At 40.5% G+C, this 26359-nt stretch overlaps 1 pseudogene; it reads left to right on the forward strand.

Moving 5' to 3' along the window:
• Positions 1–26359, forward strand: part of LOC132416511 (small nuclear ribonucleoprotein-associated protein N pseudogene) — a 240505-nt pseudogene that overhangs the window by 115099 nt on the left and 99047 nt on the right.

Consider the following 26359-nt stretch of genomic DNA (forward strand, 5'->3'; position numbering starts at 1 on the left):
ATTTCCAATTTCATTTATTGTGTTGTTCATCGCTCTTTGTTTGCTCTTTAGTTCTTCTAGGTCCTTGTTAAATGTTTCTTGTATTTTCTCCATTCTATTTCCAAGAATTTTTTTCTTTTTTTTTTTGCTGTACGCGGGCCCCTCACTGTTGTGGCCTCTCCCGTTGCGGAGCACAGGTTCTGGACGCGCAGGCTCAGCGGCCATGGCTCGCGGGCCCAGCCGCTCCACGGCATGTGGAATCTTCCCAGACTGAGGCATGAACCCGTGTCCCCTGCATTGGCAGGCGGACTCTCAACCACTGCGCCACCACGGAAGCCCTATTTCCAAGATTTTGGATCATGTTTAATATCATTATTCTGAATTCTTTTTCAGGTAGACTGTCTATTTCCTCTTCATTTGTTTGGTCTGGTGGGTTTTTACCTTGCTCCTTCATCTGCTGTGTGTTTTTCTGTTTTCTCATTTTGCTTATCTTACTGTGTTTGGGTTCTCCTTTTTGCAGGCTGCAGGTTCGTAGTTCCCGTTGTTTTTTGTGTCTGTCCCAGTGGCTAAGGTTGGATCAGTGGGTTGTGTACGCTTCCTGGTGGAGGGGACTAGTGCTTGTGTTCTGGTGGATGAGGCTGGATCTTGTCTTTCTGGTGGGCAGGTCTATGTCTGGTGTTTTGTTTTGGAGTGTCTGTGGCCTTATTATGATTTTAGGCAGCCTCTCTGCTAATGGGTGGGGTTGTGTTCCTGTCTTGCTAGTTGTTTGGCATAGGGTGTCCAGCACTGTAGCTTGCTGGTCGTTGAGTGAAGCTGGATGTTGGTGTTGAGATGGAGATCTCTGGGAGATTTTTGCCGTTCGATATTACGTGGAGCTGGGAGGTCTCTTGTGGACCAATGTCCTGAACTTGGCTCTCCCATCTCAGAGGCATAGCCCTGACACCAGGCTGGAGCACCAAGAGCCTGTCATCCACACGGCTCAAAATAAAAGGGAGAAAAAGAAAGAAAGAAAGAAGATAAAATAAAATAAAATAAAAAAGTTATTAAAATAAAAATAATTATTAAAAAAATTTAAAAAGTAAAAAAAAAAAAATGGATAGACTGAACCCTAGGACACATGGTAAAAGCAAAGCTATGCAGACAAAATCTCACACAGAAGCATACACATACACACTCACAAAAAGAGAAAAAGGGGAAAAAATAATAAATCTTGCTCTCAAAGTCCACCTCCTCAGTTTGGGATGATTTGTTGTCTATTCAGGTATTCCACAGATGCAGGGCACATCAAGTTGATTGTGGAGATTTAATCCGCTGCTTCTGAGGCTGCTGGGAGAGATTTCCCTTCCTCTTCTTTGTTCGCACAGCTCCTGGGGTTCAGCTTTAGATTTGGCCCCGCCTCTGCATGTAGGTCGCCTGAGGGCGTCTGTTCTTCCCTCAGACAGGTCAGGGTTAAAGGAGCAGGTGATTCGGGGGCCCTGGCTCACTCAGGCCGGGGAGAGGGAGGGGTACGGAGTGCGGGGCGAGCCTGCGGCGGCAGAAGCCGGCATGACGTTGCACCAGCCTGAAGTGCGCCATGCGTTCTCCTGGGGAAGTTGTCCCGGGATCCTGGGACCCTGGCAGTGGCAGGGTGCACAGGCTCCCGGGACGGGAGGTGTGGATAGTGACCTGTGCTCGCACACAGGCTTCTTGGTGGCGGCAGCAGCAGCCTTAGCGTCTCATGCCCATCTCTGGGGTCGTGCGGGTACATTTTGTTTAAAGCAAATTATACCTCAATAAAGTTGATTTAAAAATACTGTTCTTAAACATGATTCAGTCCATTCTACATTATAGGACAATCTACTGAGAACACCGGCCACTAATGCCAACTGAAAAGGTCTGTCTCATAGCTCTTGGCTGATTTCCGTTGCCCATAGCCATTCATCTACTGCAGCTTTGTTGAATTCAGACAGACTTCTCGCTCACATTGCCCCATACCTGCACGTACGGATTCACCAAAAATTCTGAAAGACTACAGCCTCTTGTACACATTACTTCTAAAGGTTCTTTCTGAGTTATACCTTACTTAACATTTCTATTTGTGTCTTTTACACCATCTTAAATGTATTGTATCATCGTCAGTCCTCCCTCTTTTTAGCCTTGTTGCTTTTCTTAGGTTTAAAATCCTCCAATATATTTTGAGTGGGAGGCACTTGGAAGGGACTAAGGCATAAACAGAGGAAAGCGAGTTTCCCAGGATAGGGACAGCTGCCTCATTTTATAACTGAGCATGGTTCCTGAGTCAGTGAATCAGAGATAAATAATAAATGGAGATTCCAAACCTCTTGCAGTTATCTTCCGGGTGGTGTGTTTGCTATGAGATCATTTGTAGGATGTCTCATTTCAGCTCTCTTGGCTTGTTATTGTTGGGATTTCTTACAGATTCTGGTAATGGCTTGGTTGTCTGTCTCATTTCCCAGGCTTCCTCTGAGCTCTGATGTCTTACTGAGTCTTTGTAGGTATTACAATGGCATATTTTGAGATATCAATATGTGGGCTGCTAACCAGATGCCATTTTACACTGGCAAATCCACTTCCACTTCCTTTTTCGGATTCTCTTTAGGGAGGGTTGCATTCTTCAGCAAGATTTATTCTAACCTAAATGTATGCTGTTTGGTTCTGATTTTGTCAGCTTGGAAATCTCTACTTGCACTTGCCAGCTCTCTCACTGTCATTTCTAATCAACCTGATACTTCTTTCAATGCCTGTATCTGTGTAATTACATTAATAAGATGATGTCCTATGGGATTTCATCTATATTCTATCTTGAAAGTGAAAAATCTTGTAAGCCCCTATTTCTCTTGAAACCACTTTCAAAGGATTGATCATATGCATATCTTCCTAGACTTTATCAGCTTATAAAACACCTGCTACAATGAAACTGACACTACCTTCACTTTGCAGAGCAATAATTGGCTTTCTTTGAAAAATCTAACCCAATTCTTTCCAACTTATTTTAGATAAAAGGAAAGTGTATTTAGAAAAGTGTATGTACAGACGAAATGTAGAAAGATGTAGGTAAAGTTGAGTTTGTACATATGGAAAAGTGGGCTTTTCACCAAATCCTTTAACCACTAGAGAAATGTTCTCCGATTTCAAGATTTCACGTTTGACCCCAGACCTTCAGGATTAGAACATCTGTGGGTGGGAACTTGGAATCTGAATTGTTCATGACCGCCCTAGCCCATAAGTTTCTGATGCACATGTGTTTAGTCCACAATTTGAAATTTTTCCCATAGTTAGATGATCCAACCGGAGTGAGTTCTATCATATGCAAAATAGAAGTGGAGTACTTCTATTCATGATCCAGTCAATGTTGCCAAAACTCTACATTTTTTTTAACGTAATAAAATGATAACATATTTTCCCAGTAAGCAGAGTTAGCAAAGAGTTCCAAGAATTTGGAGTAGAGAGATGACTATTCCATTAGGGGCAATATGTCACAAAGTCCATGAATTTTTAACGGGGAGAAAAATGTAGCCATGAGCATTTTTGTTTTTAATTAATAAACTTTGGTATTTAACAGGAGTATTTATCTGTTTTCCCTTAGATATTTTTTTTCTAGCTGAAAGTGGAATGTAATATAGAACAGTGTGGGCTGGTGAAAGGTAAGGCAGGAAATGAAACTAGAGCTAATAACCAGAGAACTGAGAAGTGATCCATTGTGAAGCATCATAAACAATAGAAACACTACATTCAAGACATTTGGAGCTACCATCGTTTAGGGTGAATAGCACTATCTAAGTTCCTGAAAAAATAACTCCATTAATATCAGAAAGACAAAAACAGATTCTGGTAATGGCTTGGTTGTCTGTCTCATTTTCCAGGCTTCCTTTGAGTTCTGATGTCTTAACTGAGTCTTTGTAGGTATTACAATGGCATGTTTTGAGATATTAATATGTGGACTGCTAACTAGATGCCATTTTACACTGGCAAATCCACTTCCACTTCCTTTTTAGGATCCTCTTTAGGGAGGGATGGGACCATCCTTGCAAAGGATGGTCCAGAATAATATAAAAAGTTGAAATTATGTTCAGGGTCATCTAGTAACGATGTTTTCACTTGCCTTATTACACTTTTGGAAAAAGAAAAATCTTCCTAAATAGATTCTGTTAAGGCTAGATCTAAAGAAAGAGAAGGAAAAAATGCTAAAAGAGAAGAGAAGAAAAAAATACATTTATGCAAAAGCAATGGCAGTTTTGATGCTTTTCTTTATACAACAGTAAAGGGTGTCATATGCCAGTGACCTACTCTGGGAAATCAAGTGAAACAGATTCGGATGTAGATGTGTTTTGGAGGCCTACAGTGGGACATTCAGTTGAATTTCTGCCAGTTTTTGATATCAAATTTTAGAAACCGAGTTTCTGCAGAAACTTAGGGAAGAAATGCCCCAGTGACTATGAATGATAGTTTTTTTGACAATCACAAAACATGATTGAGATTTTGCTGACAGGATTCTTAATTTCCATCTATGATACAAGGAAGTAATAGAAATATAGTGATAATGAGTATTAGATATGAACTTGATGCCAGCCACTGGAATAAGTGCTTTAGTATACATTCTCATATTTAATCATCACATTAGTCCAATTATGTATGTATGTATTATTATTCCAGCTTTACAGGTGAGGAACTGAGATTTAAAGAGATCAGTAAACTTACCTGAGATATAATGACTTAGTTAAGTGATAGCATCAAGACTGGAACATGTGTTCTGGAACTTCAAATCCTAACTTTTAATTGCTTCATTAGACTCTTACCTTGTATGTGTATGTATATCAACATTTTGTATATATATTTGATATCTACATTTATGTGTTTGCATTTATAGTTATAAATAAGCATTATGTCTCTTTCTGTGGTCTTGAACTATCTGTGCTGGCCAAGTGGCAGAAAGCATAGCTTTTTTTTTTTTTTCCCCAGAAAAGTAGATATTCACAGTTACTTGGGAGAGACTATGGAAAACCAAAAGGAAACTCTTGAAAAATTTAGCATGATATTTGATTGACGTTACTTGGAATCAATGTGGAATGTAAAGTTTGTGAGGGCAGGGACTTGATTCTTTTCTTTTTTCTTTCTCTGTTCCCTCACTACTGCAGTATATAGAACAGTGCCTGATACAAAACAGATACTTTATGTCTATATTTGAGTGAATGAGAAAATTCAATAACCAAATAACCCTCAATTTTTCTCTCTCAGAGATCAGTCTTTTTAAGAGTGGTGCATGGAACTGATTCTGACTTTGAAGCTTCTAAGACCATGGGATTTTCTGAAGTCAAAGGACGACTGATTTGGAGGTGACTATTTATTCCTATTCTCTCTTGCTTCTTTAAGACCAAGACTTTGGTGAGGATTTATTAGTTTTCCAAGTAAGACATCCAAATGTACTGTGACCTGGTATTTGCAACAGGTGCTGATGAGGGGTAGGACAGGTTAAAGAACTCTTGGAAACTGAATATTTGAGTTGGAGTATTGGTGATACTATCATTTTTCCTAATTGCTTTAACTCATTTTGAGTTGAAACTAATTTTGTAAAATACTTTATTATCTTTCGTAAACTAAGTCAATGTCATAGTGATGTGTGTGTGTGTGTGAGTGTGTGTGTTTTTTTTTTTTTTTTTTTTAGTGTGTGTGTTTTTAATAAATGCCTCTAGATCTCCGTAGGAAGAGAGACAAACAAACAATTGCCTCGTAGGTTACTGAAAACCAGTTCTCATCATTCAGAATAGCTTGTGGCTGCTGACATCATACATGCCATGGGCACAGACTAAAGAGAAAAAGAAGAATAGTGGAGAGATTATTAATGTAGGGACATACCTTCTGATAATTCCTCAAGAAAGAAGGAAGCCTTTGCTTCAATGTTCTGTAAACCTCTTTATCAATGGGAAGTTTGGTGCTAATAAAAACCAAGCTTTCAGATTTCCTGAGTCTCATTCACACAGTTTGGAGACATCAGACTCTTTCCAAAAATACTCTCTACTCTGTGGCTGTGGGTTTACCTACATTCGAGAAGGCTGGCTCAGATTGTGAAAATAGAGTTCGAGGGTTTGGACCTCCCTGGTGGCACAGTGGTTAAGAATCCGCCTGCCAATGCAGGGGTCACGGGTTCGATGCCTGGTCTGGGAAGATCCCACATGCCACGGAGCAACTAAGCCTGTGCACCACAAACACTAAGCTTGTTCTCTAGAGCCCAAGAGCCACAACTACTGAGCCCGTGCGCCTAGAGCCCATGCTCTGCAACAAGAGAAGCCACCTCAATGAGAAGCCTGTGCACCGCAACGAAGACCCAACACAGCCAAAAGTAAAGAAATAAATAAAAATTAAAAAAAAAAAGAATATGAGGATTTGTTTATTTAATAAATATTTTTAAAATAAACACCTTGTTACTGACAAGGAAACATGTGGATTAGTATTAAGACCTGGCATGATTTTGCTTATAAGTTTTTTTCTGAAAATGTCCTCATTGAATGTGTTTTCCATTAAAAAAAATTACTAAGACCATCAACGTGCCAAGAAATTTGTCAGTTTCTAATAAGAAATGAAAAAGTCGAAAAACAGATGTCATTGCATCATTATTGTGCAAAGCGTGGTCCTCTCTCAGAATCACCTGGGGTACTCTCTCCAAATTCTAGACTCCCTGCTCTCACATCCCACAAATCCCAGAGAATCCTGTGGGCTCTACTTTCAAAATATATTCATAACGTAGCCACACCTCATCACCTCTGCCCCCACCACCCTGGCCCAAGCCACGTCATCTCACACACTTGTTCTCCTACGGACTGTTCTGATCGCTGCATTGAGGACTTAGGTCAAGTCATGTCACTCTTTTGTCCAAAACCCTGAAGCCTCCCATCCCAGAGTGAAAGCCAAAGCCCGGATGCTAGTTAAAGTTACAGTCAGCAATCAGGTATGGTAGTTTCTTGTGTCACTCTGGTGGGTTTTCCTCAGTGACTGCCAGCAACAGATCCACAGAAAAGGAAACCCCGATAATTTTGGCTACAGTGGATGTTTTATGATTAGCTCTCTTCAAACTACATCTTGTCATGTTTAAACAACATACTCAATCACATAATACAATCCCTAAAATTTCCTCTTAAGAATAATTTCCTCTGCCCACATCTCTTCATCACTCTAGCCAAATATATACGACTCTACTGCCAGTAACTACCGCCTGCACCTGCTGTTACCACCGCCCACAACTATCACCATCACCATCACCACCACCTCCAATTACAACTACCTTCCCCACTGATGCCACCATGACTAACACAGCGGCTGCCCCCGCAAAAGTCACCATTATCTTCCCCAACTGCCACCCTCACTACCACCACCACCCACAATGACCACCTGTAACATCACTAGTACCCATAACTGTCACCACTAACCCCACTCCCCCAGCAACTAACGCTGCCTCCATAGCTAACATCCCCTCCAAGCTGACAGCACTTTTGCTTAGGAAAAAGTGAGTGATTGATAAAAACTTTTGTGAAAACGTTGGGAAAAATATTCCAGAAAAGTAATGATTTCTATCAATTCCGAATATCACTGGTCTACTTATGATCTTTTTTTTTAATTTCAACTTTATTTTATTTATTTATTTTTTATATGGCAGGTTCTTATTAGTTATCTGTTTTATACATATTAGTGTATATAGGTCAATCCCAAGCTCCCAGTTCATCTCACCCCCCACCCCCCTAGCTTTCCCCCCTTCGTTTGTTCTCTATGTCAGTGTCTCTATTTCTGCCTTGCAAACTGGTTCATCTGTACCATTTTTCTAGATTCCACATATATGTGTTAATATACGATATTTGTTTTCCTCTTTCTGACTTACTTCACTCTGTAGGACAGTCTCTAGGTCCATCCACGTCTCTACAGATGACCCAATTTTGTTCCTTTTTATGGCTGAGTAATATTCCATTGTACTGTACTGTATATATGTGCCACATCTTCTTTATCCATTCATCTGTTGATGGACATTTAGGTTGCTTCCATGACCTGGCTATTGTAAATAGTGCTACAGTGAACATTGGGGTGCATGTGTCTTTTTGAATTACAGTTTTCTCTGGGTATTTGCCCAGTAGTGGGATTGCTAGGTCATATGGTTTTCAGTTTTTTTAGTTTTTTTTTTTTAATTAATTAATTTATTTTCGGCTGTGTTGGGTCTTCGTTTCTGTGCGAGGGCTTTCCCTAGTTGCAGCGAGCGGGGGCCACTCTTCATTGCGGTGTGCGGGCCTCTCACTGTCGCGGCCTCTCTCGTTGCGGAGTACAAGCTCCAGGCGCGCAGGCTCAGGAGTTGTGGCACACGGGCCCAGTTGCTCCGCGGCATGTGGGATCCTCCCAGACCAGGGCTTGAACCCGTGTCCCCTGCACTGGCAGGCGGACTCCCAACCACTGCACCACCAGGGAAGCCCCTGTTTTTAGTTTTTTAAGGAACCTCCCCTCCATACTGTTCTCCACAGTGGCTGTACCAGTTTACATTCCCACCAGCAGTGCAAGAGGGTTACCTTTTCTCCACACCCTCTCCAGCATTTGTCGTTTGTAGATTTTCTGATGATGTGATCTACTTATAATCTTATTGCTGATAAATCGGTGAGTAACAAAACACATCTTATAAAATTACAAAAGGGATGCTGTACTTTTGTTACATAAATTTTGGCATTCCCAAGTGCAAAATGATAACTCTGTTGTTACTCTTAAAAGTTTCTGACTCTTCTACCATGCTTTATTACACATGTTATTCGTACACCATAAATAGTCTCCTAACGTATGCTGAGTTCATTCAGACTTACCCAGGGAGAAGTAGAGTTACATCCCAATGCATTTTAATAATAGAAAATGAATTTCCATGAAAAATATAACGTTCGTTTGAAACTTTTGGCACATCTGAAAATTTTATCTCCTTTGAAAGAACATGGGAACATATTTCTTTCTTTCTTTTTTTAATTGAAGTATAGTTATTTTACAGTGTTGTGTTAAGTTCTGCTGTCAGCAAAGTGATTCAGTTATACATATACATATATATATATATATATACATACATTCTTTTTTTTAAATTCCTTTCCACTGTGGTTTATCATAGGATATTGGATATAAGCAGATTTTCTAAAAAAAATATTCTGAGAGCTTCCTAGAAAATGTGTTGCATAGTGAAGGCTTTGCTTCCAATTGGTGCTTGTTCTGACTCAATTTTTGGACCCAGATTATGTTTTCATTAGATTGATCAAGTGTGTGTTTGCTTACTTTTCCTTAGAAGAAGGCATTGATTACAATCGGCTTTTACGTAATTATGAAGTTGAAAGCTTCCGCATTTACAATGAAAGAAAAGCCTGCTGTGTAATAGTTTTACTGACAGAGACTCTGGATTATAACTGCCCACTCCGCAGCTTTATTGAAGTAGAATTGATAAGTAAAGACTGTACATGGGTAAGGTGTATAGTGTGATGATTTGATATTAGCTTTGATGGAATGCCTGAGCTGGAGAGAGGGATAAAAGAGGCGGCCTCTATCGTGAGGACAGATTGACATGGTGACATTCTAATAAGGGAAAAAAGCCAGGGGAAATCAGGCAGGGCCTTGTTAAGCATAGAGGGTTTCCCTGGCACCTTTTGAGCGTGTGGGGGATTCCGCGGCCCGCTACCCTATTTATATATTCCTGCTGTGTCGTTAGTGCCAAAGGAAAAGACTTGCCTAATTTCCCACCCATTAAATAATTCTTCATTGCAAAATTGAATCAGGAAAAGGGAGGTTTTATATCTGTTTTTGTTGCCTTCAAACAGTTTTATGCACATAAATACTTTGGAGATTGGATACCCCTCTTATGAAAGAGAACGTTTATTTTGTAGATGTATATATAAAGCATTCACAAAGGACATAATGCATGCAGTTCTCGGAAGTTTTTGCAAACACCAAAGAATGTGACAGCTACTGCTCCACATCTTTCAGCTGTGATTATACCAGGTTACCTCCCAAACACCCTTTTTTTGTTTTACTTTTTGGCTGCGTTGGGTCCTCATTGCTGCACGCGAGCTTTCTCTAGTTGTGGCGAGCGGGGGCTACTCTTTGTTGTGGTGCGCGGGCTTCTTGTTGTGGTGGCTTCTCTTGTTGTGGAGCACGGGCTCTAGGCACGCGGGCTTCAGTAGTTGCAGCACGTGGGCTCTAGACTACAGGCTTAGTAGTTGTGGCGCACGGGCTTAGTTGCTCCGTGGCATGTGGGATCTTCCCGGACCAGTGTCCCCTGCATTGGCAGGTGGATTTTTAACCGCTGTGCCACCAGGGAAGTCCCCCAAACACCCATTTTTACATGTACAAGTCAAATGATTTTCCCAAGCTAAGCTGTCTGCTGATTTTTCCAGGGATTGATGAACTTCTTTAAACGTCTATAATGAGTACTAGTGACCTATAATTTCAGGGAACTTGAAACTACCTGAGTATAATTGCTTTAAAAATGCCTGCTACTGTCCAGTTTGAACAACCAGCCTGTCACAAACAAACCACTGTCAATCCATTATAAAAGGAAAACCCCTCTCCTAATTGAGAATCCAGGAACAGTGTCAAGGAGTGGAGTTTTGATTGTATAGAGAGCTATTGATGGCTCTGATTTCGGTGTGTGATAGGTGAATCACTTCACTTCCCCATCCTCTGTTACCTAATCTCCCAAGGAGGGGCGTGGATGACATTATCTCTAAAGCATTTTTTACTTCTAACTTATTGTTAGTTAAGTAAGTCTGATCTGAAGGGCACTCAGAATGGATCATGTAGAAGGCACGTGCTTCTACCTTTTGACTATTATGAATAATGCTGCTATGAATACGGATGTACACCCATCTCTTTGAGACCCTGTTTTTAATTGTTTTGGGTATGTACCCAGAAGTGGAATTGCTGGCTCAGATGGTAATTCTATTTTTAATATTTTCTGAGGAACCTCCAGATTGTTCTCCATAGTGGCTGCTCCATTTTACATTCCCACCAATAGTGCACAAAGGTTCCAATTTCCCCACATCCTGGCCAGAACTTGTTATTTTCTCTTTTTTTGGGTAGTAGTCATACTAATGGGTGTGAGGTGATATCCCATTGTGGTTTTGATTTGCATTTCCCTAGTGATTAATGATGTTGAGCATCTTTTCATGTGCTTATTGGCTGTGTCTTCCTTGGAAAAATGTCTCCTTAAGTCCTTTGCCTGTTTTTTATTTGGGTTATTTTTTGTTGAGCTGTGGGATTTCTTTATATAGTCTGGATGTTAACTCCTTTTCAGATACATGGTTTCTTCCATTCCATTGGATGCATTTTCACTCCGTGGTTTGTGTCCTTTGTTGCACAGAAGTTTATAATTTTGAGGTAGTCCAGTTTAACTATTTTTACTTTGTTTCCTGTGCTTTTGGCATCATGTCCAAGAAATCATTGTCAAACTCCATGTCAAGAAGCTTTCCCCCTGCTTCATTCTAAGAGTGTTAAAGTTTTAACTCTTAAGTTTAAATCTTTGATCTATTTTGAGTTAATTTTTTTAAATTAACTAATTTATTTTTGGCTGCGTTGGGTCTTTGTTGCCGCGCATGGGCTTTCTCCAGTTGTGCTGAGTGGGGGCTACTCTTCGTTGTGGTGCGCGGGCTTCTCATTGTGCTGGCTTCTCCTGTTGCAGAGCACGGGCTCTAGGTGTGGGCTTCAGTAGTTGTGGCACGCGGGCTCAGTAGTTGTGGCTCACGAGCTCTAGAGTGCTGGCTCAGTAGTTGTGGTGCACGGGCTTAGTTGCTCTGCAGCATGTGGGATCTTCCCGGACCAGAGCTCGAACCCGTGTCCCCTGCATTGGCAGGTGGATTCTTAACCACTGTGCCACCAGGGAAGTCCCTTGAGTTAATTTTGTATATGGTGTAAGGTAAGGGTCAAATTCATTCTTTTGCATATGGTATCTAGTTTTCCCAACACCATTTGTTGAAAAGACTGTCCTTTACACATTGGATGGTCTTGGCATCCTTGTCAAAAATCATTTGGTCATATATGCAAGGGCTTAATCTGCGTTTATCAGATCTTTTGATGTTTCAGAATAAAGCAGAAATTCAGAATTTCAAGTGTAATAATATTTTAAGAATAAGAATGTAAATGGAAAAAAAAATTAAAGTACTGCAGAGTAAAGGAAACACATATGTGGGCCATTTTCCAGCCCATTGGGTACTAGCTTGTTGCTTTTGTTTTGAAGAGAATAGAAATGGATGGACACACGGAGACACACACATTTTAGCAAGTTTGTGCTCTGAAAAAAATGTTCTTTTTGCTGGGTTTATAATTAAGCAAATTTTTGTGGAGAAGTATTAGCATGGAAAATGGGGCATTTGGGTTCTTTAAAAGAGGGTCAGGATATAAAAGGGATTCTGAAGTCATTTCTCCTTTGCAAGAGTGGAGAACTTTTCTCATGGAACATTTCCATGTTCTCTCCATGGGAGTTGTTTCTCTGAGGCCACAAAGATGGAAAAGGGAGAAGAAGAAGGAAGCTAGCAAGTGTATGTGTATGCCAAGTGCTTTACAAATCTATTTTATTGTCTTACAAAAGTTCCCTTACAGATTGGCTTTTCTTTTTCCAGGTTGGCTTTTATTATTTCCATTAAAAAAAAAAAGAAAACCCTTAAAGTTAAGAGAAAGTGGGAAGCTTATTTTAGGACACAAATAAATGAATGGCCGAACCAGAATTTAGACACAGGTCAGCCATCCTCCACAATTTCACGATTAAGATAAGTTAGCTCCAAATGAGTCTTCCAGTGGCTGAGATGGGCAGCCAGGAGGCTGAGCAAAGGAGAAAAGATTGTGCTATCAAAAAAATTAACTATATTAAAAGTAAATAAAAAATAGGTGCAAATCAAGAGAAAACCTTCCTGGCTTTATAATGCATTGCTACCTTAATATATGCCTGAAACCCATCAATTTATGCAGATATCCTCACCCTGTAATTACATTTGTTTTCCCCTTTTAACTAAGTTCCTAAAATGTGGGCACTTAGTAAGTGATGACAATTATTATTCTGTATAATAATAAAGAAAAGTCTGAATAACCATAATTAGTAAAAGCAGCAGTTTTTCAAATACCACCTTTTGAGAATCCAAAGTGAATTTCTTAATGCTTATATACAAAGTTTTTAAACCTGCAAATCTGTTCTTATGTCAATAAGCCACATGTGCTTCTTTGAGGATTCCAAAAGCAGTGGGTAGCACCCAGAATCACACAGCCCGAGCCGGAAAGGATCCTAGAAAGTCCCAATTCTCTGGTTTTACGTATGGTGAAACTAAGGTTAAATGTGTTTTTCAGGTCCAGAGCCAAGACTAGAAATGAGGTCTCGTCAATCTTAGTGCAACGCTTTCTCTGATACATCTTTCTTTTTATTAGATTTAGAGCTAATACTAGAGGCCCCAGAATTCATTAATGACACAGAAAAGTGTCTGCAGACTGAATGAATCTTCTACACGTCTGTTTCTTCTTCCCAAAATATACGTAGATGTTACTGTGACTCTATAATGTTCCTCGAACCATTCAGCAACTTACTGAGCACTTATTTGAACAAAGACCATATGACAAAGCCCAAGCCCTCATGAAGTTTATATTCTGATGGAGTGAGAATGACAATAAATTGTTTAATAAGTAAAGTTTTAGCATGATAGTTGGTGAAACATTCTGCAGAGAAAAATAAAACAGAGTGAGGACAGGAAGTGATGGCAAGTGGGGTTTGCTCTTTTGTACTGAAAGGTACAGGGATAGGGCTCACTCCTCTGAGAGGGTAACTTTTGAGCAGAGACCTGCAGGAAGGGAGGGAATCAGCCATGGGGCAATTGGGGAGAGACCTCACAAGGATGTCACTGTGCCTGGAATGAAGTGAAAAGGGCGGGGGAGTTACAGAAGATGACATCAGAAAAGTAAATTGAGGCCAGATCACGCAGAGTCATGAAGCTCACTTTAATGTTTGACTTTTACTCTGAGTAGGGTAGAAAACCATTGGAAGCTTTTGAATAGAAGAGTAACATGAGCTGACTTGTATTCTGCTCCGATCTCTTTGGCTTCTGTGTGGAAATTCTGGGTGGAGTGTGGAAGCAGGGAGAATATTTCCGGAGTTACTGCGGAAATCCCTGAAGAGAGAAAGGTACTTGTGGTGGAGGAGCTAGTCATACGGGGACAGTTTCTGGTTATATTTTGAAGGTAGAAATGCAGAATGTGAACACAAAAGCGGATTAAGTATTACTTCAACTACTGAACGACAGGGAGGATGGAGGTCCCATTTTCTAAGAAGGGGAAGACTAAGGGAGAATGTTTGGGGAGGGAAGAACGTCAGTAAGAGGAGGAGCTTGGTTTTGAGCATGTTGAGTTTGAGGTTAATGAGATGTTCAAGCTGAGTGTTGGGTGGGCAATTGAAAATATGAGTCTGGATATCAGGGAAGCAGTGTAGGCTGGAAATATAAATTGATATCAGTTTAAAGTGTTATTGAACTCATTGCAAATAGGTTGCAGGCAAGATACCCCTTTAATAAGTCAGTATGTATTTTCTAAGCACAAGGACATTTTCTTATATAACCACAGTACGACGATAAATCTTATTTTCTAATTTATACTATTAACTAATTTACAAATCTTATTCAAAACTTCACCAGTAGTCTCAATAATGCCCTTTATGGTGTGTACACACACACAGTCCAGGATCATCTTATCAGTATCAAGCATTGCACACACACACTGCATTGCATTATATATTGCAATATATAATTTATATATATATATATAAAATATACCTTTTCACAGTTCCACTTGGGGATTTTATATTAACCACTGGTGAATCTTGGTGAAAGTACACAGAACTTCTTTTTACTATACTTACATCTTTTCCATACATTTGAAATTACCTCAAAATAAAAAGTTATAAAAATGTGTTACTGGATACATCTTTTTAATTGTTTTTTAAATTAATTCTGCATTTCCCTGACTGTCTTAGTCAGCTTGAGCTGCTATAAAAAATACTATATACCATAATGGTATACTACCAAAATGTCATAGTACTGGGTGGCTTAAACAACAAAGGTTTCAGGTTGGAAAGTCCAAGATCAAGATGCCAGCAGATTTGATTCTTGGCGAGGGCTGTCTTCCAGGTTTGCAGATGACTGCCTTCTTGCTATGTCCTCACATGGTGGAGACAGAGGAAAGGAGATCTTTGTCCCTTTTCCTCCTCTTATAAGGACATTAATCCCATAATGGGAGCCCCATCCTCATGACTTCATCTGAACCTAATTACCTCCCAAAGGTCCCACCTTCAAATGCCATCACATTAGGAGTTAGGGCTTCAAAAGATGAATTTTGGTGGGGGACACAAATAAATATTCAGTCCATAATATTGACAAAAAGTTATCAAAGCGCGCTCTCTCTCTCTCTGTATAAATATATATATATATATTATATATATATATATATATATATATACACACACACAGTATATATGTAATATATATGTACACATTATGTACACATACATATGTAGAGAGAACTATATATGTGTATATATATTACACACTATATTTAAATGGTCTATATTATATAGAGAGGATATATTCCAGGATATTATAATTGATATGGAAATATTAATTCTATAGGAAAAAAACCTCTTGCTCATTGTTGAAAATCTTGGTCTGTTTTCAGCTTCCACCCCCAACCCTATCACCAAACAAGGGATTTTATCTTCCTTTTATAATATAGGCTTCATAATATCAGGGGTCTTGTCTATTTTGTTCCTTGTTTTATTCCTTTTACCTACAACAGTGTTCAGGTGTACAGTGTACAGTGTTCAGTAACTGGTAACATCTCAAAAATATGTTGAATGACTAACACAAAATGCAGATCCCTCATACATACATTTATTGTGTATGCTTTTTCCCCTAAATGTATCCATACACTTTAAAATACTGAAAAGCACTGTTCTAATGGGAAGAGATGGCTTATAGAATCACAAGACTCAGGGAAATTTTAACAGGTGTTTCCTAGAGTTTTTGTGAGATGTGTATGTGGTAATAACATAAGCTGAACACCAAGAATAGGGTTGGTAGATGGAAGGTGCCCAGCAGTGATCCCCAGTAGCTATATTTCTCCTGTCCACTACCTCTTTCTCCTTACAGAGTCTGCTTTTGGAATGTGTCTCTAAGATTAGAAAGTAAATGTTGAGCAGACAAATTTGGGAAATTGTTCAGTCTTTTAAAATCCCAACCACTTCCATGATCTATTGAAAACACAGTTGTATAAAATTGGTTACAGTCACCTTATTCTAGGGCCCTGGCATGGACTCAGGCCCTGTCCTTCACTTTGTCAAAATATGTCAGAAATCCTGTGGAGACTTTCCCTCCACAGGTCTTTCAATAACCAACAGTTGAAAGATGAGTCAAATAATTAAGACAGCTCTATTTGACATAACCAAGAAACATTGCTCTGGGAGCTAGGGAAAAGATAGTATAGCTGGCCTCTTATATAGCAAATCTACTGAATTATAAATGAATGAAAGGATGGTGCATGGAGAATTCAGAACTTAATACTAATGTCTACTCTATGCTAGACACTGTATGTCTAGAGGCTGTGTGCTGTGAGAAATGCAGTCGTGAAACGGGATATTACAATCAAGCGGACAGAAAAGACAATGACTAAAAGTGAAAGTATATGTAGGGGTAGAATGAATGATAGGAGGTTGAGAATGGATGGGAACAGCTGAGAGAAGGGGGAGATTTCAGCAAGGAGCTGGCATATTAAGTGTGTCTAAAAGAATGAAGAGAATTTTGCAAGGAGAATTCCAGAAAAGGACAGTAATGAAGTCTGTGGGTAAAGCGTTAAGGCTGTAGAGTCAGCAACCCTTAGTTCTAAATGGACTCTATCACTTTCTTAGCTCTCTGACCTGCAAGTCTCAGTTTCCATGTCTGTACAATGCAGAAGGGGGTGGTTGAGACCAGGCTTGTTGTAAAGTTTAAATGAGGTGACACACATAAGGGACTTCGCACAGGCTCAGACCCAGTGAGTGCTCCATAAGTATTAGCCACTGTTGCTATTGTAGTTATTATGATTATTTTCCCACTTTAACTAGATGTCAAGTTTTTCGTAATGGCACAAGTCCAGAGAATCCAGGCAGAACTTGCCATGGAGTGACAAGGAGCCCGGTGTGGATTTCAGCGTGAAGAGGTTCGATTCTACCTGTAGGGAAGTTACGGAGAAGGGAATGCCTTCTTATTGGGCACTCACTGTTCTAGATGCTGGGAGTTTTGGAGGGCACAGATGCAGTCCTGCCTTCTAGGCATTTGGCTTGATGAGGGTTAGGCAAAACCCACATCATTCGGAATGCAAGAAAGACTGTGATTAGAGTCTATAAAAGGAGTGCAAATATGTCACAGAGAACAGAAGTAGGAATGATCAGTTTCACTTCAAAATACTAAAAGAAGGTGACATTAATATGCATCTTTAAAAAAGAGTGATTAAAAAAGTGAATCTAAAGCTATTTCTGATTCTAGACGTGCTGTCACTTTCCTTGTTCCAACATCAGGGTGAATTGCTTAACCTCTGTAAGCCTTAGCTTTCTTATCTATTAAATAGAGATAATGTGGTACCTATTGCTTAGAACAATTGTGGGGTTTATGGAAGATAATCCATGTAAAGGAGCTTACCTGGCACAATGCCAAAGAACTGATTCAATGAATCACTTGTATGTGTTCTTACTATTTCAAGACTATTTTATAGGATACAGAGCACTTTGTTATAGATGATCTCATTTCATCCTCGTAACCTCCTTGTAACATTGGCAAGATAAACAACTATCATTCCCTTTTGATTGATGAAGAAACTGAAGATTGAAGACATGGATATATCAAATCATATGCAACTGGTATGGGTCAGACTCAGGACTTAATCGCAGATCTAATGCCCTGAGTACATTTCCTTTTATTTCTGTCTTGAAAGGAAATCACCGTCAAGAAGATTTAATTGTTATATTGGCTTTAAAATTGTTGTTTCTTGGGCTTCCCTGGTGGCGCAGTGGTTGAGAGTTCGCCTACCGATGCAGAGGACACGGGTTTGTGCCCCAGTCCGGGAAGATCCCACATGCCGCAGAGCGGCTGGGCCCATGAGCCATGGCCGCTGAGCCTGCGCGTCCGGAGCCTGTGCTCCGCAACGGGAGAGGCCACAGCAGTGAGAGGCCCGCATACCGCAAAAACAAAAACAAAAACCAAAAAACAAAAAATTGTTGTTTCTTGATAATTTCAGAGCTTCTTCTATTCAAATGAAATCTCATAAAACCCCTAACGTATACAACAGTAAACAGAGATGCTCTTTAAAAACTCAAGACTGTATGATTCTCTCCTTTCCTCTTCACTCAATGGCTCCGTGCAGCCCAACCTGGGAAAAAAATAAACAGGTCTGAAGGAAAGATCTGTATTTGGAGAACAGCTTAAGCAAGGTTGGTGGTCTGAGAGTCCATAGCCTTTCACAAGCTCTTGAGGAGTTTGATGCTTTACCTGCGGCTGGACCAGCTTTGGTGTCAGTGCCTGTGAAGCTCACTAACTGTGGGACCCGGGGCATGTTTCTTAAATTCCCTTTGCCTCAATTCCCTGATCCACAACATGCAGGTAATAATAGCTACCTTATGGGTTATTGTGAGAGGTAAATTTGATAACAAGAAAAACATTAAAAATGTTCTTGACATATAGTAAATGCTCAAAAATCATTTACTGCAAATGATTTCATCTTTCTGGGCTTCACTTTTCTCTTCTGCAGAATAAGAACAATAATTTACCAAGGGAGTTTTTGTCAGACTTACATGGTGTAACGTAAATAATACAGATAAAATGCCTGGCACGTAACAGTAACTGGGGACTTCCCTGGCAGTCCAGTGGTTAAGACTCTGAGCTTCCACTGCAGGGGGTGCGGGTTCGATCCCTGGTCAGGGAACTAAGATCCCATATGCCGAAGCGTGGCCAAAACAAAACAAAACAAAAAACAACCCCCCCCCAAATAACAGTAACTAAATAGAAGTAATAATAAAATTCTCCTTGTGATTTCACTCTCTTTTCTGAATCCTAACATTCTGTGTAAAAGCAAGTCCTCTTTTGTGTTTCCAGTTTCTTCTTCTTTCCCCCGCCCTTGCTCACATATGAAGGACCTTGCCTCTTTCTGATGTCAGTCCCTGGACCCTTTTCATAGGAAAGACTCATGTCCTCCAATTAGACCAATACCGATTGACCTGGGCCCTTCGGCAATCCTGATGCCTTCCACATTAATTTGACATCTGCACTTCACCTTGAAAATATGCTAATTGCAACAGGGATCTGAAGACTGCACGAAACACGGGTTTGCAAAAGTCTGTGGTGTGCTAGGAATAATTGCAAATTTAATTCCCTTTGAGAAGATGTACAAAAACCTGACCACTCCCATTAGCCCAGAGGAAATTAGAATCTCTGAAATCAGGTGAAATGAACCAAATTAAAGGACAAAATATTTCATTTTGAAGGAAAAAAAGCTCTACACTTCATTATTTAAAATCTCCCAGAAAAAACTTTGGTTCAGAAACAGTGTTTTTCAGCATTTCCATTAGGCAATTAATTTTCTTAGAATTAATATTCTGAAAAAATCTTGCTCAATTTTATCTTTCAGAGACAAGTTTAAAAATATGTAAAAAAGTGTAGGTAATAATTAATTGTGTTTTATTATCAAAGGAACACTAATTTAAGCTAAACATGCAGTGCTATTGCATCAAATATAATCTTAAATTTTAAAAACAACTTTATTGAGGCATATTTTATGTATCATAAAATTCACCCACTTCGAGAGTGCAATTCAGTGATTTTTCAGTAACTTGCCATTGCTATCACCTTAAATCAGTTTTAGAACATTTTTACTCCCCCAACAAGATTCTTCATACCCATTTATTATTCAATAAATTTTTAAATTTTATTTATTTGTTTTTGGCTGCATTGGGTCTTTGTTGCTGTGCTCGGGCTTTCTCTAGTTGCGGCGAGAGGGGCTGCTCTGTCGCAGTTTGCGGGCTTCTCATTGCGGTGGCTTCCCTTGTTGCGGAGCACAGGCTCTATGCACGTGGGCTTCAGTAGTTGTGGCACGAGGGCTCAGTAGTTGTGGCTCACAGGCTCTAGAGCGCAGGCTCAGTAGCTCCGCGGCCTGTGGGATCTTCCTGGACCAGGGATTGAACCCACGTCCCCTGCATTGGCAGGCGGATTCTTAACCACTGCGCCACCAGGGAAGCCCCTTCATACCCATTTATAATTAATCCCCATTCATACTTCCAGCCCCTGACAACTACTAATTTACTTTCTGTCTCTGTAAATTTGCCATTTCTGGAGATTTTATATAAATGGAATTACGCAGTGTTTGGTTTCCAGTGTATGGCTTCTTTGACTTCGCATAACATTTTTTTTTTTTTTTTTTGTGGTACCGGGCCTCTCACTGTTGTGGCCTCTCCCGTTGCGGAGCACAGGCTCCGGACGCGCAGGCTCAGCAGCCATGGCTCACGGGCCTAGCCGCTGCGCGGCATGTGGGATCTTCCCGGATCGGGGCACGAACCCGTGTCCCCCTGCATCGGCAGGCGGACTCTCAACCACTGCGCCAGCAGGGAAGCCCTCGCATAACGTTTTTGAGGTTCATTCATGCTGAAGCATGTGTCGGTAGTTCGTTCCTTTTTATTACTGAGTATTATTCCACTTTATAAACAGACCACGTTTTGCCTATCATATGCCAGGTGGTGGACATTTAGGTGGCTTTCAGTTTTTGCCTTTTGTGATGTAATCTTATTTTTTTTCTCTTTTTCCCATTGGATAAAACTGACATATAACACTGTGCAAATTTAAGGTATACAGTGTGTTACTTTGATACATTTGTATATTGTAATACACAATATTTTGCTGTTGGAAAAGTATCACATTACATACTTATAGCACAATATTATTGTCTATATTAAATATACTGTATGTTAGATCTCTATAGATATCATTTATTTCTATGAGAGAAATGTGTTAACAATTAGGTGCTCTGTTGGTCTTCTCTCCTGAGCTCAAACAACATGGGGAGTTTTGGAATGGAGCAGAAAGGCATTGCCCATTACTACCAATGGCTCCTGAGGCTTCTATCATCCTCTTTGTTCAGTTCTGTTTAATATTCTGTCTCAGAAGATGAGCAACGCTTTCTGCATTTTTGGAGCCTAGTTTAGGTCCATTACTCAAGAACCACAGTTTATTTTAATGGGCAATGAAGAAGGGGGACTGCTAAATGTTCCATGATGTACATTGGAGAATTAAGCTTTCAGGGCAAATTCTCCACTCACACTTTGCTAAATTCTTTCTGTCAAAATTTCCTTCTCAGCCCAATTGAAGCAATATACCAAAAGTAAGCGGGTGGGGGCTTCCCTGGTGGCGCAGTGGTTAAGAATCCGCCTGCCAGTGCAGGGGACACAGGTTTGAGCCCTGGTCTGGGAAGATCCCACATGCCACGGAGCAACTAAGCCCGTGCGCCACAACTACTGAGCCTGCACTCCAGAGCCCATGTGCTACAACTGCTGAAGCGCGGGCGCCTGGATCCCGTGCTCCGCAAGAGGAGAAGCCACCGTAATGAGAAGCCTGTGCACGGCAACGAAGAGTAGCCCCCACTCGCCACAACTAGAGAAAGCCCGCGCGCAGCAGCGAAGACCCAATGCAACCAAAAATAAATAAATAGAATAAAAAATTAAAAAAAGTAAGCGGTCGAGTGACTTCCAGCTTAAAATTATACATTTTGTCCATTCTCACCCACATTTTTAATGTAAATGTGAAGCTATCATGAAAAGTGTTAAGAGCTCAGCTGGTTGTGTTTTCATGGTTTATGCTTTGCTGAGACAGCATTATCCATCTTGCCCAGGATGGCTTCAGGATAGCATTTAGAACCTCCGATGGCTTCAGAGAATTCAGGCAACAAAGTTAGAGAGAGACACAGAGATAGAGCTAGAGAGAGAGACAGAGAGAGAGACGGGGGAGACAGAGACATTAGTGTCAAAGAAAATGGAAAATAGAAATGGACTCATCTCCAGATATTTTCAATTCACAGTCTGTATTTAGTAGAATCCATTCATTTCTGAGCAGCCAGTATTTACTAAGCACCTATTCCATGCAGAATCTTGAATTATTAGCTGGAGATGCAAAGATAAAAATGTTCATCCTTTGATCACTAACAATATTTACTAACAATTTTGTGCAATGTACTGTAGGTTCTAGGCATTCAAAAGTGAAAGCCACCTCGGTGCCTGCTTTTGTGGAGCTAGCAGCCAAGTGGGAATAAAGATAAAAAAAGCAAAGACATACAAAAAATAATTGCATATAATGATAAGTACTGTGAAGAAATAAAGAAATCGGGGTATTGAGAGGGAGTATAATGAGAGGGTATTTTAGACTTCTGAGGAGGTGGCATTTAAGCTGAGACCTAAAGGAAAGGAGGAGATAGATCAGAGGAATGAGGGAAGGAGTGTTCCAGGCAGAGGCAAGAGCAAGGGCTCAGGGAGGGAAGGGAAAGAGCTTGGAAGACAGGCACGGCACTATGTCTAAACTATCTGTTTCTGGAAGCACTGTGAATAAAGTATACACAGGTACTATGTGGGCAAGAAGAAGCACCTCAGAATGGTCCTTTGCATAGAGAAGTAGAAAAATGAGAGTCTAATGGCTGAATGGACGAATGAATAAATGACAGAATGGACCGATGAACAGATGCCTGTCTGACTGACAGACTGACAGAATGCATGAATGTGTAAATGGAAAGTAGCCCTTTTTGATAGGCGGGTAGAGGAGACGTTATTATACGAAATTTATAATCTAAGGACTGTGAGAGAAAGTGGGCATATAAGCAAATGGGAAGGAAGGGAGACAGGAGGCTGAGAGTACTTTCCAACCTCTCGGTTTTTTCCCCTTAGGGGCTAGCTCTGAGGGACTTCTTGCATTCTAATTTGAAGAACCCTTCCCTACACTATTTTAGGCATAAAACGAGACAGCTCCACCTCTGTGACAGCTGCCTGGTGAGCAAAGGAAAATTAATTAACTGGCACGGATGGCCTACAGCTCAGATTTTCCACATAAATGGCGCATAAAACAGTTGTATCTTTTAAGATTGGATTCATCTTGAGAAAGCAGGGGAGGCAGGATATTTGAGCCCAGAGTAATTCAATGAAAACTATCTTTATCAACTAAATCATTTAAACCTGAATAGACATACACACACACACACACACACAGAAATTTATTTGTTAACTTCGAGACAGTAGACGCTTATCTCCAGTGCTGTCAGATTGCATAGCTCCGGGTTGCAGCATCCTCCTGTGTTACACCATATGGCATTCCTGACAACTGTGTGCATTATGTGATAACGGTCGGGGGCCAAGACCGCTTAAACTATCAGTATTTAAATCACCTGTACCTCTCACAGCTGGCCAATTTCCAACTGGATAGATTCTCTGTACATCTAGGGAATAAACAAGGGTGGTCCTGGAAGCCTGAACTTCTTGGTTTCCCTCCAGAGTTATTTACTTTTGTTCCAGGAGGAAATGAATACATTCCATCAATGCAGGAAGCCCAGGGTGCAAATGTAATTTCCCACAGCAGTAGCAGTACCTCCAGAAAAAGACACTTAAGCTCCACACTCATGGCCAGTGAAATCTTCTTTTCCTGATAGCATTAATAAAAATGACACATGGAACATTTGCTCAAGTGGCAAAGTGGGACTTTCCTGGCTCTAACTTTTGTTTAAGTCATTCTCCTATTATATTATATTCTTTCAGGTCAAAAGGAAATCAACCCACCTGGAGGCCACAGGGAGGCAGTTGCCATAACAGGCCACAGCCCCAAATGGCTTCAGTAAGTTCTCTGTAAGCAGAGAGCAATTGCTCATCACCAGGTACAGGCTTATGGGTGGACTGTGCTGATGCCCGGTCCTGACTGCAGACAAGCAATAGGGGTGGGAAGTAGGTTCAGAACGTGGAAATCAGCTTCTACTTCTTTGCATGTCTATTGACATCTATACTTTTTTAGCTTCTGTCTTTCTCCCCAGTTTTATTGCCTCACCTCAGTGACTTCTGTTGGGTTTTCAAAACGCAGTAAGGCATCTCTTCCTGTGCAAAGCCATCTTGGGTCCTCTCCTCGCTGTCCTTAGAGCTGGGGTCCCTCTTCCTTCCATTTGGAGCACCTTGCATGTACCACAATCATGTCATGTAAAAACTTCTATCAGTTGAAATTATTTTGTTAGTCTCCCACCTTGGCTCCGTGATGCACAAAAATGGGGTCTGGTTTTGCTGGTTATTTCCCCCCTTTATACCTATCCACATTGTAGGGACTCAGCGAATTAATGAACGTATAGAGACACCCAGAAATTCCTCCTCATCCTAGGAATTTTCACTACACGTAAACTGTTTTTCTCCACCCTCATTTCTAACTACTCCACACTGACTTTTTTTTTTTTTTTTTTGGCTGTGTTGGGTCTTCATTGCTGTGCACAGGCTTTCTCTAGTTGCAGCGAGTGGGGTCTACTCTTCGTTGCGGTGTGTGGGCTACTCATTGCGGTGGCTTCTCTTGTTGAGGAGCACAGGCTCTAGGCACTTGGGCTTCAGTAGTTGTGGCGCGTGGGCTCAATAGTTGTGGCTCGCGGGCTCTAGAGCGTAGGCTCAGTAGTTGTGACACTTGGGCTTAGTTGCTCCGCGGCATGTGGGATCTTCCCGGACCAGGGATCGAACCCGTGTCCCCTGCATTGGCAGGCGGATTCTCAACCACTGCACTACCAGGGAAGTCCTACTCTACACTAATTGTAACTATGCATTTGGTATTTCTTCAACTGGGAAAATTTTTATTGTTTTTGCTATCAAGACTCCATGCTCCTTGCCTGGATTCCTGTAGCAGCCAGTGTGGTCTCTCAGGGATGTATGTTGTTGTTTCTCAGTCTGTCCTCTGAAAGCCTGCAGATTGATATCCCTAAAAGCCAATTTTTCCCTTGCTGTAAACAAAATCAAATCCAGACAAATAAAACTTTAGGTTTCTTTCTATTGTCTTAAAGAGACAATGGGTATTAGGTCAAGAATTTCAGTGCTACTCTAACTAGTTCCATAGCCTATTAAGCTTTGTGAGCCTTGGATGAGCAATTTAATTTGTCTGAGTCTGAGTTTGCCCATGTTAAAAAATGGGGATAATAATAGTAGCAGTTTTTCAGATCAAATGTGATAATGCATGAAATGGGTTAAGTAGAGTGCTTGGCTTTTAATAACAACTAATATGTATCTCTGCATTTCATTGTTTATTCTTTCCTTCCTTTCCCTCTCCTTCTCATCTTACTCCTTTCCTACTTTTCCTTCTACTTTAGATTCATTCATTCATTTATTCTTTCTTTCAACAACAGCGGGTTAGAGGATCAGCGTATCAGAAAATTTTCTGTAATTTTCCAAAATTTAAAAACTTTTCCTCTTAGAAAATCAAACCTCAGGCAGGATCTAGTTTTGTGCTCTTAACTATTTTGGTACCTGTACTTATAAACACTGGTAGGATTACAGAATCAAAAAGGACAGCAGATCGTCCTCAGACATCAGAAACAGGACTCCTGGAAAGAAATCTATGGTCATGATCATCAGAGAAGATGCTCTGCTTTCAAAGGACCAAAGCCTTGGCATGATGAGTTAGGAATACCAGCCTTGCCATTTCTGTCTTCATATTGTGAGTTCATTACCAAACTTAGTATGTGCCATTCCATGCAAATGATCTTGCTGCCAGGTTTTGGGGCTGCATAAGTTTCCATTGTTTTATGTAAAACTGTACATTTTACTCATTCCTTCTGTCATTTACTCATCAGACATATACCATGTACCTACTGAGTGCCTGGCACTAGGGGTTAAAGGCAAATGAGACACATTTGTCTCAAGGGGGACAAATGAGAGGGATGGGTGTAGTGTGGTGCGGAAGGTCGATGCTTTATACTTTTTCTTTGAGAGTGATATTTATGCACTTGTTCATAGAAGTAGCTGTCTCCATACCAGCTGATTCCCTTGGCAAAAATAACACATTCAAATGCCAATGCAATGACCTATTCACAACTTAAAAATTAATAGGTATTAATTATCCTTTTGGTCTAACGTGAATGAAGAGGTATTAAGGATTTTCTTTTCCTGATGTTCATGGCAATGTCCACTGACCTCACCCTGATTCTCTCTGTGTATGAACACGTTGCCAATTATGGTACTAACAGACCAGTTAGATAAATGGAGATGGAGCTCAGTCTCAAGGGGCAGAGAGATCTGAGTTCAAAACCAGCCCCAAACTGTGTGCAGTTGGACAAGCTGCTCAATCTATTATATAGA

The sequence above is a fragment of the Delphinus delphis genome, chromosome 20 (assembly GCF_949987515.2).
Source record: "Delphinus delphis chromosome 20, mDelDel1.2, whole genome shotgun sequence".
Taxonomy (NCBI): Eukaryota; Metazoa; Chordata; class Mammalia; order Artiodactyla; family Delphinidae; genus Delphinus; species Delphinus delphis.